The sequence below is a fragment of the Leopardus geoffroyi genome, chromosome C3 (genome assembly GCF_018350155.1).
Source record: "Leopardus geoffroyi isolate Oge1 chromosome C3, O.geoffroyi_Oge1_pat1.0, whole genome shotgun sequence".
In the NCBI taxonomy this organism is placed as follows: Eukaryota; Metazoa; Chordata; class Mammalia; order Carnivora; family Felidae; genus Leopardus; species Leopardus geoffroyi.
The window spans coordinates 115,477,280-115,490,051 of record NC_059338.1 but is presented as its reverse complement, the minus strand read 5'-3'; positions in this window follow the sequence as shown (position 1 = coordinate 115,490,051).

Here is a 12,772-nt window from a genome sequence, read left to right as displayed (position 1 = left end):
TTCAACTGGTTGCTTTTGGGCAGTGATTCCTTGGCCCATGAAAATAGAGATGGGAGATGAACTGCTTTTCTTGTACCTGACGTGAGCCATCAGGTTCAGAAATTGCTTTACTGATAAATGTGATAGAGGCACTTTCATTATATTCACTGTTTTGAACATTATCTACTCAAGATGTGGTCAAGTATATGGGAAAGAACATATATACAATTCGCCTTATTTGTAATCTCAAGAATCAATTCCAGAAGGCACTTTATAACTTGAACTCTTAAATCTATTGTCCTTGGTTTTACGATCCTAATTATGTTAGGTCTCCTAAAGTATAATGCTTCCTCATTCTGAGACTTCCTTGGAGATGGGTAATCCATGGAGATATGTCAGAAAACATGCTGATCATCTGCATAATTTTGAAAGCAACCCATTAAAACAGTGGTTTCAGATAATAAGAATGTTCATTGGATTGGAGACTTTGGGACCATATATTTAATTAGGTGGAGATTTTCTTTTAAGTACAGGTTAGTAGACTGTCCATCAAAAATAATTTCTTCTCCATAGACAACTAAAAGAATTGATAAGCATAAGTACCATGTGCTACTAAGCATATTCATCACTTTTTACTTTGCACTAATTTTAAATTTCTAAGTGCAATAAAACCTTGCTTTTTATAGATTGGATTGAGACTCACAGTCAATTTGTTAAAAGCAATTGTAGATAAAAATATGAAAAAATGTTTCTTCTAGTTGTCTTAAAGAATTGCCTTAGATTAAAAACTCCTAGGGCAATAGAGCAATATAAGTTTACACTGCATGGATGGTCACTCCTGCCAATGCCTATGGAAGACATTGCTGATGGATATTTGCAAACTTTCTGCTGAGCATGGATGCATTGCTTTAGATTTTTTTTCAACTTTTTTTTTTTTATTTATTATTTTTTTTGGGACAGAGAGAGACAGAACATGAACGGGGGAGGGGCAGAGAGAGAGGGAGACACAGAATCGGAAACAGGCTCCAGGCTCTGAGCCATCAGCCCAGAGCCCGACGCGGGGCTCGAGCTCCCGGACCGCGAGATCGTGACCTGGCCGAAGTCGGACGCCTAACCGACTGCGCCACCTAGGCGCCCGGCTTTAGATTTTTTTTTAACTTCACATTTCAGTAATTTGACTGAGGAACTAATTTATCTCTATTGACATAGGATACAGATGGCCTTTTGTTAATTATACTCAGAATATAGAGGATAAATACCAGAAGATAGAGTCAAGAGTTTAGGAATGTCAGGAACACCTTGAGGACATGACAAAGTTTAGGATCTGAACAGAGAGAGTGGAATTGACATGTAGATTTCCAGACTAGACAGACGGAGTACATGACCATGTTTGGAGGAGAAATAATGCTGTACCCAAGTCAAAATTTCAGATTCAAGTAAGGCAGATGGAAATAGATTTGGGTTGTTACTCAGTTTGGAGGCCAAGTAGACTGGTTTGCAAAAAATTATAAACTGGATAAGATTGTCCATTCCAGAAGAAGAAAACATTCCATTCTAATTGAATAATGATGGGAAATAAGACATATATGGTGTTCTTCTTTTAAGCTTTTAATGCATTAAGGCATATGAAACTCAATTCAAAACTGTTGAAATACCCACACACACTGTTCAAATCATCTTAGCAACCAATGAAAGAGATTTATAGGAGTTAACAACTAACATTTATCAGTGCCTCTCCCATATGCCAGGCATTGTCCTTGGTACTCTACTTATCTAAATCCTCCCCTCAAAGACCTTGAAAAGCTAGCATAGAATTTCAGCTTTGCCTGCCAATGGGCCGGTTGGTTGTCTGGCTCCATGGTACAGCACTTCAAATACTTCTTCTTTGTTGTTCTCCTTTTGACACAAACAAAAAGCAAGGTTCCCCAGGGTTTGGTTTATCTGCTCTACTATATATACAGTGGATATGGTGCAAATATCATTGCAATCTATGTGCAGTGTAAACCTTGCAACTTCTAGTGTAAATTTCAGTAATGCCAGTAATTGGGAGAATGAAAACTCTGGTACTATTCCCTATCTGCTACTTCTTGAAGCAAAAGAAATGCTTTATGGAAGGCCTAAAGAGTCCCTTGAAGGTTTGAATTTTCAATAAACTAAAATGGTTTGGGTATTTGTTTACATTTTCCAATAAGTAATAAATTTGTAATTATTAACTGTTTCTTTCTCTGGCTCCACTCCCAGAGTTCTATTTAGCTACCCAATTTGACTTCCTAAGGACAAATAAGCTTGAGCACTGAGAATTTCTGAATATTATTATTTTTAAAATATTTTATTTTTAGTTGAAGTATAGTTGACATGTAATATTAAATTAGTTTCAAGTGTACAACATAGTACAATTATATACATTATGAAATGTTCAACACAATAAGTATATTGTAATGTTATTGACTACATTCCATATGCTCTTTGAATATTATGTGTTTTTTGGTAACATTAGTGGTAGCCCACATTTGAATTATGTTGTCAGATATGGAATGTAAACCAGCAAGTAAAAACTATCTCAAAAGAAAAATATGTTCCATGGCTTCAAGGTCCCAAGAAATTCTAAGCATGGTGCTTTAAATTTTTATTGGAAAGTCAATTGATCCAGAAAACTAGATATCATTAAGTGTTGTGTAAGTCAACATGTGCCAGATCGAAGAATGTCCCAGTGAGACCACTCAAAAGATGAATTTATTATAGATCAGGGCTGGTGTAAGATGTTAACCCAAAAAAGTGCCTTGGAGCATGGGAAAAATATCCACCAATAAAAATGACATCATTGGTGATGATTCTTTGCCAGTTAGACCCTAATAATTCTACTTCTAAGGAAACAATCCAAGACTTGGCTTAAGATTTATGTCCAAAGATGTGTATCCCAGTGTTATCTGTAATTTTTTTTTAAAAGCCTAAAAACTGGAAGAACCAAAGTATCTACTCCTAGGGGACAGGTATGTAAACCATGGTACATGAAGGAATGAAGGAATATTGCATAGTCATTTAAAAAAATTGGTCTTCTCTGAGAGTTTTCTATAATATGATAAAGGCTGATGATATACTACTCAGTGAAGTGAAAAGTTATATGTACAGTAATGTCTTAACTATGTAGAGGAAAATTTTTCATGAAAAAAAAACCCCAAAAAACTAGAACAGATATACCAAAATTTCGATCACCAGTATGACTCTGGGACATACTGTTTTTTTAAATTTTTAACACTTTTCTATACTTTACAAATTTTTCTATTTCATAATAGTAATTTGACCATTTAATAACCATAAAAATGAAAAGAATCTAGAAAAATGACTTCTAAATTCTTGTCAAAGTGTGTTTTTGCATTTTTCCCTATTGATTCTTGACACAATGTATATACAAAGCCATGAGGTTGAACACGGAAAATAAAAGGAATGGAATGAGTAGGAACTTGAGCTTTAATTTTTGATATTTTAATGCATATGTATTTATGAGACCAGTTTGGTTATTTTTCAGTTTTGTAAGTTTACTCATATTTCATGTACACAATTAATTACCTTTTGGTAAAAACACTTCTTGGGGTGCCTGCCTGGCTTAGTCAGAAGAGCATGACTTTTAATCTTGGGGTCATGAGTTTGAGCCCCATGTTGGGAATAAAGATTACAAAACAGAACAAACAAAACACTTCTTGTTGCAAGTAAGTGAGAACCTAAAAGTCGTCTTGCATCTTAGAATAGTCCCCTGTTTCATGCGTTAAAAGCTGAGTGACTGTCTCTCAGGGAATGCTATAAAATTATTTTCACACTACTTGGATCTTCTTCATTAGGGATCATCTCTAAGTACTATTTCAACTTTAAGACTTAAAAGTGAATAAGGTTAGCATTACAAAATCCACACTAATGTTGAAATTTCACTAAAAGTAATTTCATAAATTAAACACCGATAATATTGGGGAATAATGTAGATAATGTTGGGGAAATTTACTTTTCTGGACTGATTCTAATGCAGCAATATAGGCTGTGTGGACTGTTTTATCTCTTTTTCTTCTAAGTAACACAACAATTCCAAAAAGCCAATTTTTCTTCTGATATTATGATCCCTTCTAGATGAGGACTGTGCCTAGAGGGAGAGTCTAATGAAACTATTAGACAAATTCCATGATCTCTTTTAATAGAAATACTAGATTGAAATGTTACATTACTACTAAAGACATAGTATATTTGATTTCAGGAGTAAGTTTGCTATAGACTCTTAAGACACCTTTTTGGACAAAATGAAAAAAAAATCCTATTTGACTGTTCTCAAATAATTCCTACTAAAGAATAAATTTTAATCTGAAGGAGTCTAGTAGATGTGTCTGGTTTTTCTTATTCATTGATTTGAATAAGGACACATAGGATGCTTAATCAATTTTTGGGTAATGCTATGGCCTGAATTCTGTCCTCTGCAAATTTATGTTAGAGCCCTAACCTCCAGTATGGTGGTATTTGGAGATGGGGCCTTCAGGAGATAATTAAGTTTAGATCAGGTCATGAGGATGGGGCCTTTCTGATTGGATTAGTACCCTTATAAGAAGAGATATCAGAGCTTGCTTATTCTTTCTCCCCCTGCTATGTGAGTAAGGACACAGTGAGAAGGTGTATGTCTACAAGGTAGGAAGAGGTTCCTCACCAGGAATCCAATTGGCCGGTACCTTAATCTTGGACTCTCCAGTGTCCAGAACCATGAGAAATAAATTCCTGAGGTTTCTAGAATAAGCTACTTACTCTATAGTATTTTTTGTGGCAGCCCGAGCTAACTAATACAGGTAACACAATGCTTGAAGGAATAGCTAATATGTTGAAGTAAAATATATAATTATCAGTATTAATAATGACTGGGTCAGATTCAGAAAGACTTTGGCAAAATTAATTGAATGACCAGATTCAATATATCAGATAAGGTTTGATGTAAAACTTGGTGCTTAGGTTGTTATAAAAAGCTCCTACATAAAAAGAATGGAGAACATATCATTTAACAGATTGGTTTGGAAATAGTTAGAATTTAATCATATGGTATTGTTTACACTTTTAGTCAGAATACAGCTAAGGACTATTAAATTCTGGTATCACATTCTAAAGGAAAATTGGAAGCTGTAGCAAATGATAAGGAAACGGTCATAATGGTGGACTGCTTGAAAGCCATATTACATGATGAATAACTTTTATGTCCAGCCAGAATGGAGTAGTAGGGACAGAACTTACCCTTCTGCCTGAAACAAATAAAAAACCTGACAATGTATGTGAAACAACACTGGCAAGAATTTGGATATTAGGCAACAAAGGACAATAATGGAGAGATTGGAGACAAATTAAATGAGTTCAATGATTGTCCCAGCTTACTGCTAGGAAAATTTCCAAGCCATGGTACAGCAGAGCATGGGGATAGATGGGAGCCCAGGAGACTGGTAGTTTCCCTAAGCTACAGAGAAGGATCTGGGAGTCTGGGGAGGCCAAAGCAGATAGATTTCACATGGCAGAGTATGAGAGAAAAGAGTGACACAGAGATAGAGTCTAAGAAATCTACACATGCTGAATATTCAGCTAAGTAAAGATCAGCACATGAATGTGAGGAATCTATAGACACTAGGTAAATGGTTACAAGGAGTGATCCTAGGGACTCACACAGGGTCAGGAATAGTTCATGTTTCCATCAGCCAGAGTGAAAATCTCATAATCCACAGAACATCAAGTAGCGAATTTGGTTTTGTCTCAATAGTGGGAATAAATGTTCCTGTGGTCCCACCTACCAGTATAACGCTTTTAGGTCTTGCTTTTGAATTCCAAGATGAAAAACACACTGGATGGAATTAACAGTAGATTAAACACTACAGAATAAAAGATTAGTGAACTTGAAGACAGCAGTAGAAGCTACCCAAAATGAAACATTAAAAAAGCCTGAAATAAATATACATAAAAGCATCTGTAAACTGTGGGACAATATCAAGTAGCCTAATATATATTTATTTGGAGTCTCCAAAGGATGTAGGGCAGAAAAAATATTTGCATAAGTAATTGCCAGACATGTTTCAAATATGATGAAAACTGTACACTCACATATCTAAGAAGCTTGACAAACACCAAGTATGTACATCAAGAAGAACAAAATAAGTTGGGAGGAAGATGCACCAAGATACATCATAAAGAAATTACTTAAAACCAGTGGTAAAGACTTAAAAGATCTAGGGAAGAGAGGCACATGTACAGAAGAACAAAGAAAATGACAAAAATTTTTTTGTTGGAAACAATGCAAGCTAAATGTGAAGCAATGTCTTTAAAGTGCTAAAACAAACAAAAGAATGCAACAATGACAATAACAACAAAGAAAACCCCTGCCAACCTAGAATCTACAACCAAATGGAATTATCTTTCAAAAACAAAGGTAAAACAAAACCTTTTTCAGATATATAAAACCTGAAAGAATTCATTTAGCAAACCTGCACAAGAAAAAATGCTAAAGGAAATACTTCAGGCAGGAGAATAATAACAGATGAAAATCTGGGAATATCCGAGGAAAAACGAAGACCAATAGAATGGTAACTTCATGGGTAAATATAATAGACTTTTTAAATTATTTAGCTGTCTTTAAAGATAAGCAACTTTAATGGGGCGACTGGGTGGCTCAGTTGGTTAAGCGTCCAACTTCGGTTCAGGTCATGATCTCGCGGTCCATGAGTTCGAGCCCCACATCGGGCTCTGTGCTAACAGCTCAGAGCCTGGAGCCTGTTTCAGATTCTGTGTCTCCCTCTCTCTCTGGCCCTCCCCTGTTCATTCTCTGCCTCTCTCTGTCTCAAAAATAAATAAACGTTAAAAAAAAGTTTTAAAGATAAGCAACTTTAAGACAGAAAGTAATAATATATTTGGGGGTTTATAACACATATGGACATGAATATGTGACAATAATAGCGCAAAGGAAAATAGAAGTGTATAGTTATAAGGTCCTTATACTAAATGTGAAGTGATATACTCTCTCTTGAAGATAGACTTTGATAAGTTAAAGATGTGCAGTATAAACCCTGAAGTGATCACCAAAATAAGAGTTATAGCTAATAGACCAACAAATGAAATAAAAGAGTCATAGAAAGTAATCCAAAAGATGGTAAGAAGAGAGAAAAATAAAGAACTGATGAAATAAGTGTAAAATAAATAGCAAAGTGGTAGATTTAAATCCAACTATATCAATAAACACAGAAGTATAAATTTGCCTTCAAAGAAGGCATAGATTGTCACATTGTATTAAAAAAGCAAGATCCAACTCTATGTTGCCTACAAAAAGCCTACTTTAAATATACAGAAATAGGTTAAAACTAAAAAGATGAAAAGCACATATGGCAAATAATTGAAGGAACTGAGGACATGTAGCTGAAAAATGAGAATACATAAGAGAAGCCCAATCACAATTTTCCATTTACATATATTTCCTTTAACATGGGGGTTAATGTTCCTAGAAATAGGACAGCTAAAGGAGCAGTGAAAGATTCACAATCATCAAGTCCTTAAAGGGGTGGATTTCTAGCACTGCACTAATTACCCCTTTTGGCATTTTCAAATCTTGTTAAGTCGTGATATGCCCCCAGCCATAGTATATTTCACTTACTGTATATCAGTTGTTGGTCAGAAATGAGAAAGGGCTTTTACTAATTCTGAATGAACTATTTTTACTGTTTCCTTCTTTCCTTTTCCTTCCTTCTTCCCTTCTTTCCTTTCTCCCATCCTTCCTTTATGTCTTTTTCAGCTCAGGCTGCTGTAACAAAATTACCATAGGCTGTGTGACTTAAATAACAAACATTTATTTCTCACAGTTCTGGAGTCTGGGAAGTCTAAGATTGGGGCACTCAAAGATTAAATGTCTGGTGAGGGCTCTCTCCCTGGCTTGTAGACAGCTGCCTTCTCATTGTATCTCACATGGCTGAAAGAAAGAACTATAGTCTCTTTTTCCTCCTTAAAAAGACCTAATCCTATCATGGGATCTCTATCCTCATGACATCATATAAAACTAATTCTTTCCCAAAGGTCTCACTTCCTAATACTATCCCATTTACTGTTAAGGGTTCAACATAAGAATATTGGAAGGACACAAGCATGTGGTCCATAGTACCTTCCTCCCTCCTTTTCTCCCTGTCTCTGTCTCTCTCTTTCTTTTTTCTTCCCCGTGTATTTGAAAATGCCTTGGATCCTTGTAAAATATGCATTTGATACCCCCCCCCAATGCATTTTTTTTAAGTCCCACCAGAGCTATCTCCTTTTGGCCGCTTTTATAAGTCAAAATAAGTCACAGAACACAAAATATTGGCAGAAGGAAAAAACATGGTGAAGAATACAGACTGGGAAGTGCTGTTTAATCCAAAGAAAGCAAAGTAAGGTACATTAGTAATCGACACTGAGAGCACAAGATTTTGTTCACACTACTATAATGGTTTGTGTGTCATGAGTAGAATATTAACTGTACTGCTCAGGACTGGAATTGACTTGTATGTGTGCATCCACATTTAAATTTTTTTTAATGTTTATTTTTGAGAGAGAAAGAGCATGAGTGGGGGAGGGGCAGAGAGAGAGGGAGACACAGAATCTAAGGCAAGCTCCAGGCTCTGAGCTGTCAGCACAGAGCCAGATGCGGTGCTCGAACTCACAAACCGTGAGATCATGACCTGAGTGAAAGTTGGACGCTTAACCGACTGAGTCATCCAGGCATCCCCAACCCCATTTAAATGTAACAGTATTTCTGAAATAAATAGCACCAAAAAAAAAAAAAAAAAAAAAAAAAAAAAAAAGATCTCAGAACGCTTTTGGGATAGCACTAAATGAATTAGTCCTAAAGCTGATTGTTAAGTGTTACAGGGATTAGGGCAAATAGTAAAGAGTGAACATTTTCGTGGGGCGCCTGGGTGGCTCAGTCGGTTAAGCGTCTGACTTCGGCTCAGGTCATGATCTCATGGTTCGTGAGTTTGAGCCCCACGTCGGGCTCTGTGCTGACAGCTCAGAGCCTGGAGCCTGCTTCACATTCTGTGTCTCCCTCTCTCTCTCTGCCCCTTCCCTGCTCATGCTGTGTCTCTCTCTGTCTCAAAAATAAATAAACATTAAAAAAAATTTTTTTTTAAAGAGTGAACATTTTCAGTAGTAGATCTTGGCACAATAATTGGGAAACAGATGTTTTAACAATTAGAATGTCTAAAGATTGGAATGAGCTATTGTTCTAAGCTGTTTCAGTCATTAGAAGAATTAAGACAGAGGTTGGAGTCAGGGCTGTGCCAGCCTATATAAAATTTTGGGTGAATTAGGAAAAGGTTTCCTAACCTAGAAGATGACTTAATAAAAGTTGCTCTCTTTGTGTGGTTGTATCCCCAGGCCAGTTCTGTGGCTTAGTAGCAGAACATGGCCTTCATTTCACAGTCTCTACTTTCCTCCTCAGATGGGAACCTTTTAAAGTGTCCTCTTGATAGAAATGCTGTAGATCAACTTCTTGAAGCAGGCATGAGTTTGGAGTGATGCCCTCTGAAGTTGATGAGTCTATATTTCCAAGTGTAACCTGGATATAATTCAGTGCTTTAGGTGTCCCGGTCGCCAGCTAGATCACAAAGAAACATAATACTGCAATCAAAAGTAACACAAGATTTTTAATCTTAACTAGTCTCTCTCAAAACCCATTAAATGTGGTCCAACTTATAGCCTGTACAACATTTCTTAGAAGGTTCTTTCCTCATTCGAGCCTGACTCAATTTCCTCATACTTCAGAATTTCTTCAGAGGCTCTTCTTACAGTCTAACCCTGTAAAACTCTATCTGAAACCCCAGCACATGAGGTTTTCTATCTTTGCTTTGTCTCCTCCCTTTCTCTTCCACTTACTATCTAGTTTGTCCTCCTTCTGTTCCCTAGACTCTATAATATAAGAAAAAGGAATTGTGTTGAAAAAGATAGAACTTTCCTTACATTGTAAGAGAACTGTGAGAAGGTGAGCAAGATAGGATCTCTATTTTCCCCACTATCTCTTACTCTCTTTCCCTCTACACCGATTTTCCTCATTCTTTAATATCACAGTCTGGAAACCAGGCTGAGATAGACTAAATAATTCTGGGGTAATTTTCAAGAGTAGGGCCATTCATATGTTAATACTTTAGTGAGTGGATCCTATGTTCGCTCAACTTTCTATTAGATCCTAAGGAAAAAGGCAAAGCAAGTTATTTAAATAATCCTTACTCACAAGGAATTTACGATCTCATGAGCCAGTTAGACTACAATAAAATCAAATAGATTTCAAAGAAGAAAACCAATAGCGGACAATGACTACAGCTGTAGATCCATAAGTAGCTTCGGGGTTACCAGGGTGTTGGATGTACATCATGAACAGAAGTATGGGGAAGCCAGGGAAGGTTTCATGGAAGAGATAGGTATTGAGTAAATGTTTAGATGAGGAAAAAGACCATAGAACAAGGAAAATTAGTATAGAGATCTACTGAAGAGCCAAAGTAATGTGCCGTAAACAGTGGCTATACTTACCTGCTGGAACAGAGGGTCTGAGTAGGATGGGAAGTCTTTTTTTCTCCGTGAGCATGCAATTCTCCCTTCTGTGTTAACCATAACATTCCTTGTGCAACCCGTTATTAACTTATCCCATTCTGCTTTGAGTGAGTTAGTTACATATTTTCTATTTCCTTCATTAAATGTTAACTCCCAGACAATAGAGACAATCTCCCCTCACCACCACCCTACTCCACTTTTATAGCACCTCACGCAGAATCTATCAAATTGTGGTTATTCAATAAATACCTACTGAATTGAATGGAGGTGATGAGAAGCTAGTCAGAGTCTGTGGATAGGGGAGTGGAGAAAGGTCGCATGCTTGTGCTAACGAGTTTGATATTGGAGATCAATGGAAGTTCAAACATGTCAAGGATGTGATCAAAATGATATTTTAGGAAGAAGAATTTTTCTTTCATTCCTCGTAGGAGGTGGAAGATATGTTCATCTTTCTAATTGTCTCTGTGTTGCCTGGACATTTGGGAAAAGAAGTCTCCTATAGATGATACATAGTACTGAACTTTAAGCTGATTTTAGTCATTGAATCTTTTGAATAAATATATTTAGCCTTCTTGCATTTTATGGGCTGGGTCTAACATACTCTGAGAATCTCATGGGTGTGAATAAATTTCTTCATAAGGGTTTTTGGTATTGTTGATTATAAATAGGAGTGACATCATGCTCTGGGGTGAGATTTTGGCATGTTTTAAATAATGTGCAAACACACGGAATTGGAAAAAAGTCTGGATATTGGAATTCCAGATTTACACTTCAACGAAGATTTGGGGGGGTGGGTAAGGTTTATTGTAATTTTTAAGTGTTTTTTGATTGAAAGACAATGGAACCATTTTGTCAAACTAATTTCTCCTCCTTTCTGTTCTTAGGATACTTTAGAACAATTGCTGGCACTAATATATATTTAGGTACTTCTATACAGATTAATCTAAAATTCTAAAAATCCATTCATGTGAATTCTTTGTTACTAACAAACATTTAACACATTTTTTTTTAATGATTGAAATTACACAAATCATAGCTATTGCTTGGTGATTTCAGTCGAGCTTTCATTTTTTTTTCATTTTGTCAGTATAGATTTGAATTTATGATCTAGCTATGTTTTGAAAAAATATCTTTAGTGTTAGTTTTGATTGTAAAAGTAATACATAGGATAGATAGATAAATATAGATATATAGATATATGGTTTCTGAATTACTTTGTTTATATCCTGAATGTAGTCTATAAAACAAAACCCAAGATTGCTGTTTGTGAAGGAAAAACAATGTAGCATCATTATTAAAAGTGGATTTGGTTATCTGGTTCTACTTCTCACACCAAAAGAATAGGGTTAAAGTACTACAACTCAGTCTGTGATATCTAAACTAAGGAAAAGTTTGTAAATTTAACACGATGTAAACAATCAGAAGAATACAAAGCAAATTCTATTCTGTACATATGAATGAAGTATACATACATCTCTACATATTTAGAATTCGTTGGATTTATAAAGAAAGGTAGACATTTTTGCACAGATAGAAAGCAATGCCATCTTTGGAAAGCTGAGGGAACAAGTCTCCACCTTAATTCAAAAAACAGTGGAAAAAGGTCCAGCAGAGGACCTTTTTTATTCAAATGTTCAAGTACTTTTTTATTCTGAAGGCTTTCAGAAACCAGATTTCTACTCTCTGGACACATAGGTATTAAAAGGGCTGCAGTAAATTTATACCATGATATTCTTTCTCTTGGCCTCACAATTTTAGTTAATATATTGGCTTTTTGGTTTAATTCCAATGGCACAACTCATAAATGCAGGCTTTTCCTTCTGGGACAGGGGGAAACAATCATAAACTAAAAATCTTTGACAGCCTGTCTGTTCTATTATAAAATGTAACACCCTATCTAAAAAAGAGAAATCTCCCAAAGGTCGTGTGAAAAGAGGGCAGCACCACACAAAAATCTGGGGATACTTCAAACAGTAGTTTGAACAATACATTATTCCTTGAGAAATTCCAGTTACTTAGCATGAGTGTGAGAATTATATGGTTTGGAGAAATCGAGAAAACTGAATGAACGATTTCAGAGACAGGGAAGAACTATTGCCACAAATATTTGTTCATAGTTCGTAGTGATGCTTATTTTCTCAGCCCATGAGATGAAATTTCAGTTTGTTTATGAGACTGGCTATTCTGTTCTCAGGCTGGGCAGTGGCCGTCTGAATATTTCTGTATGAAT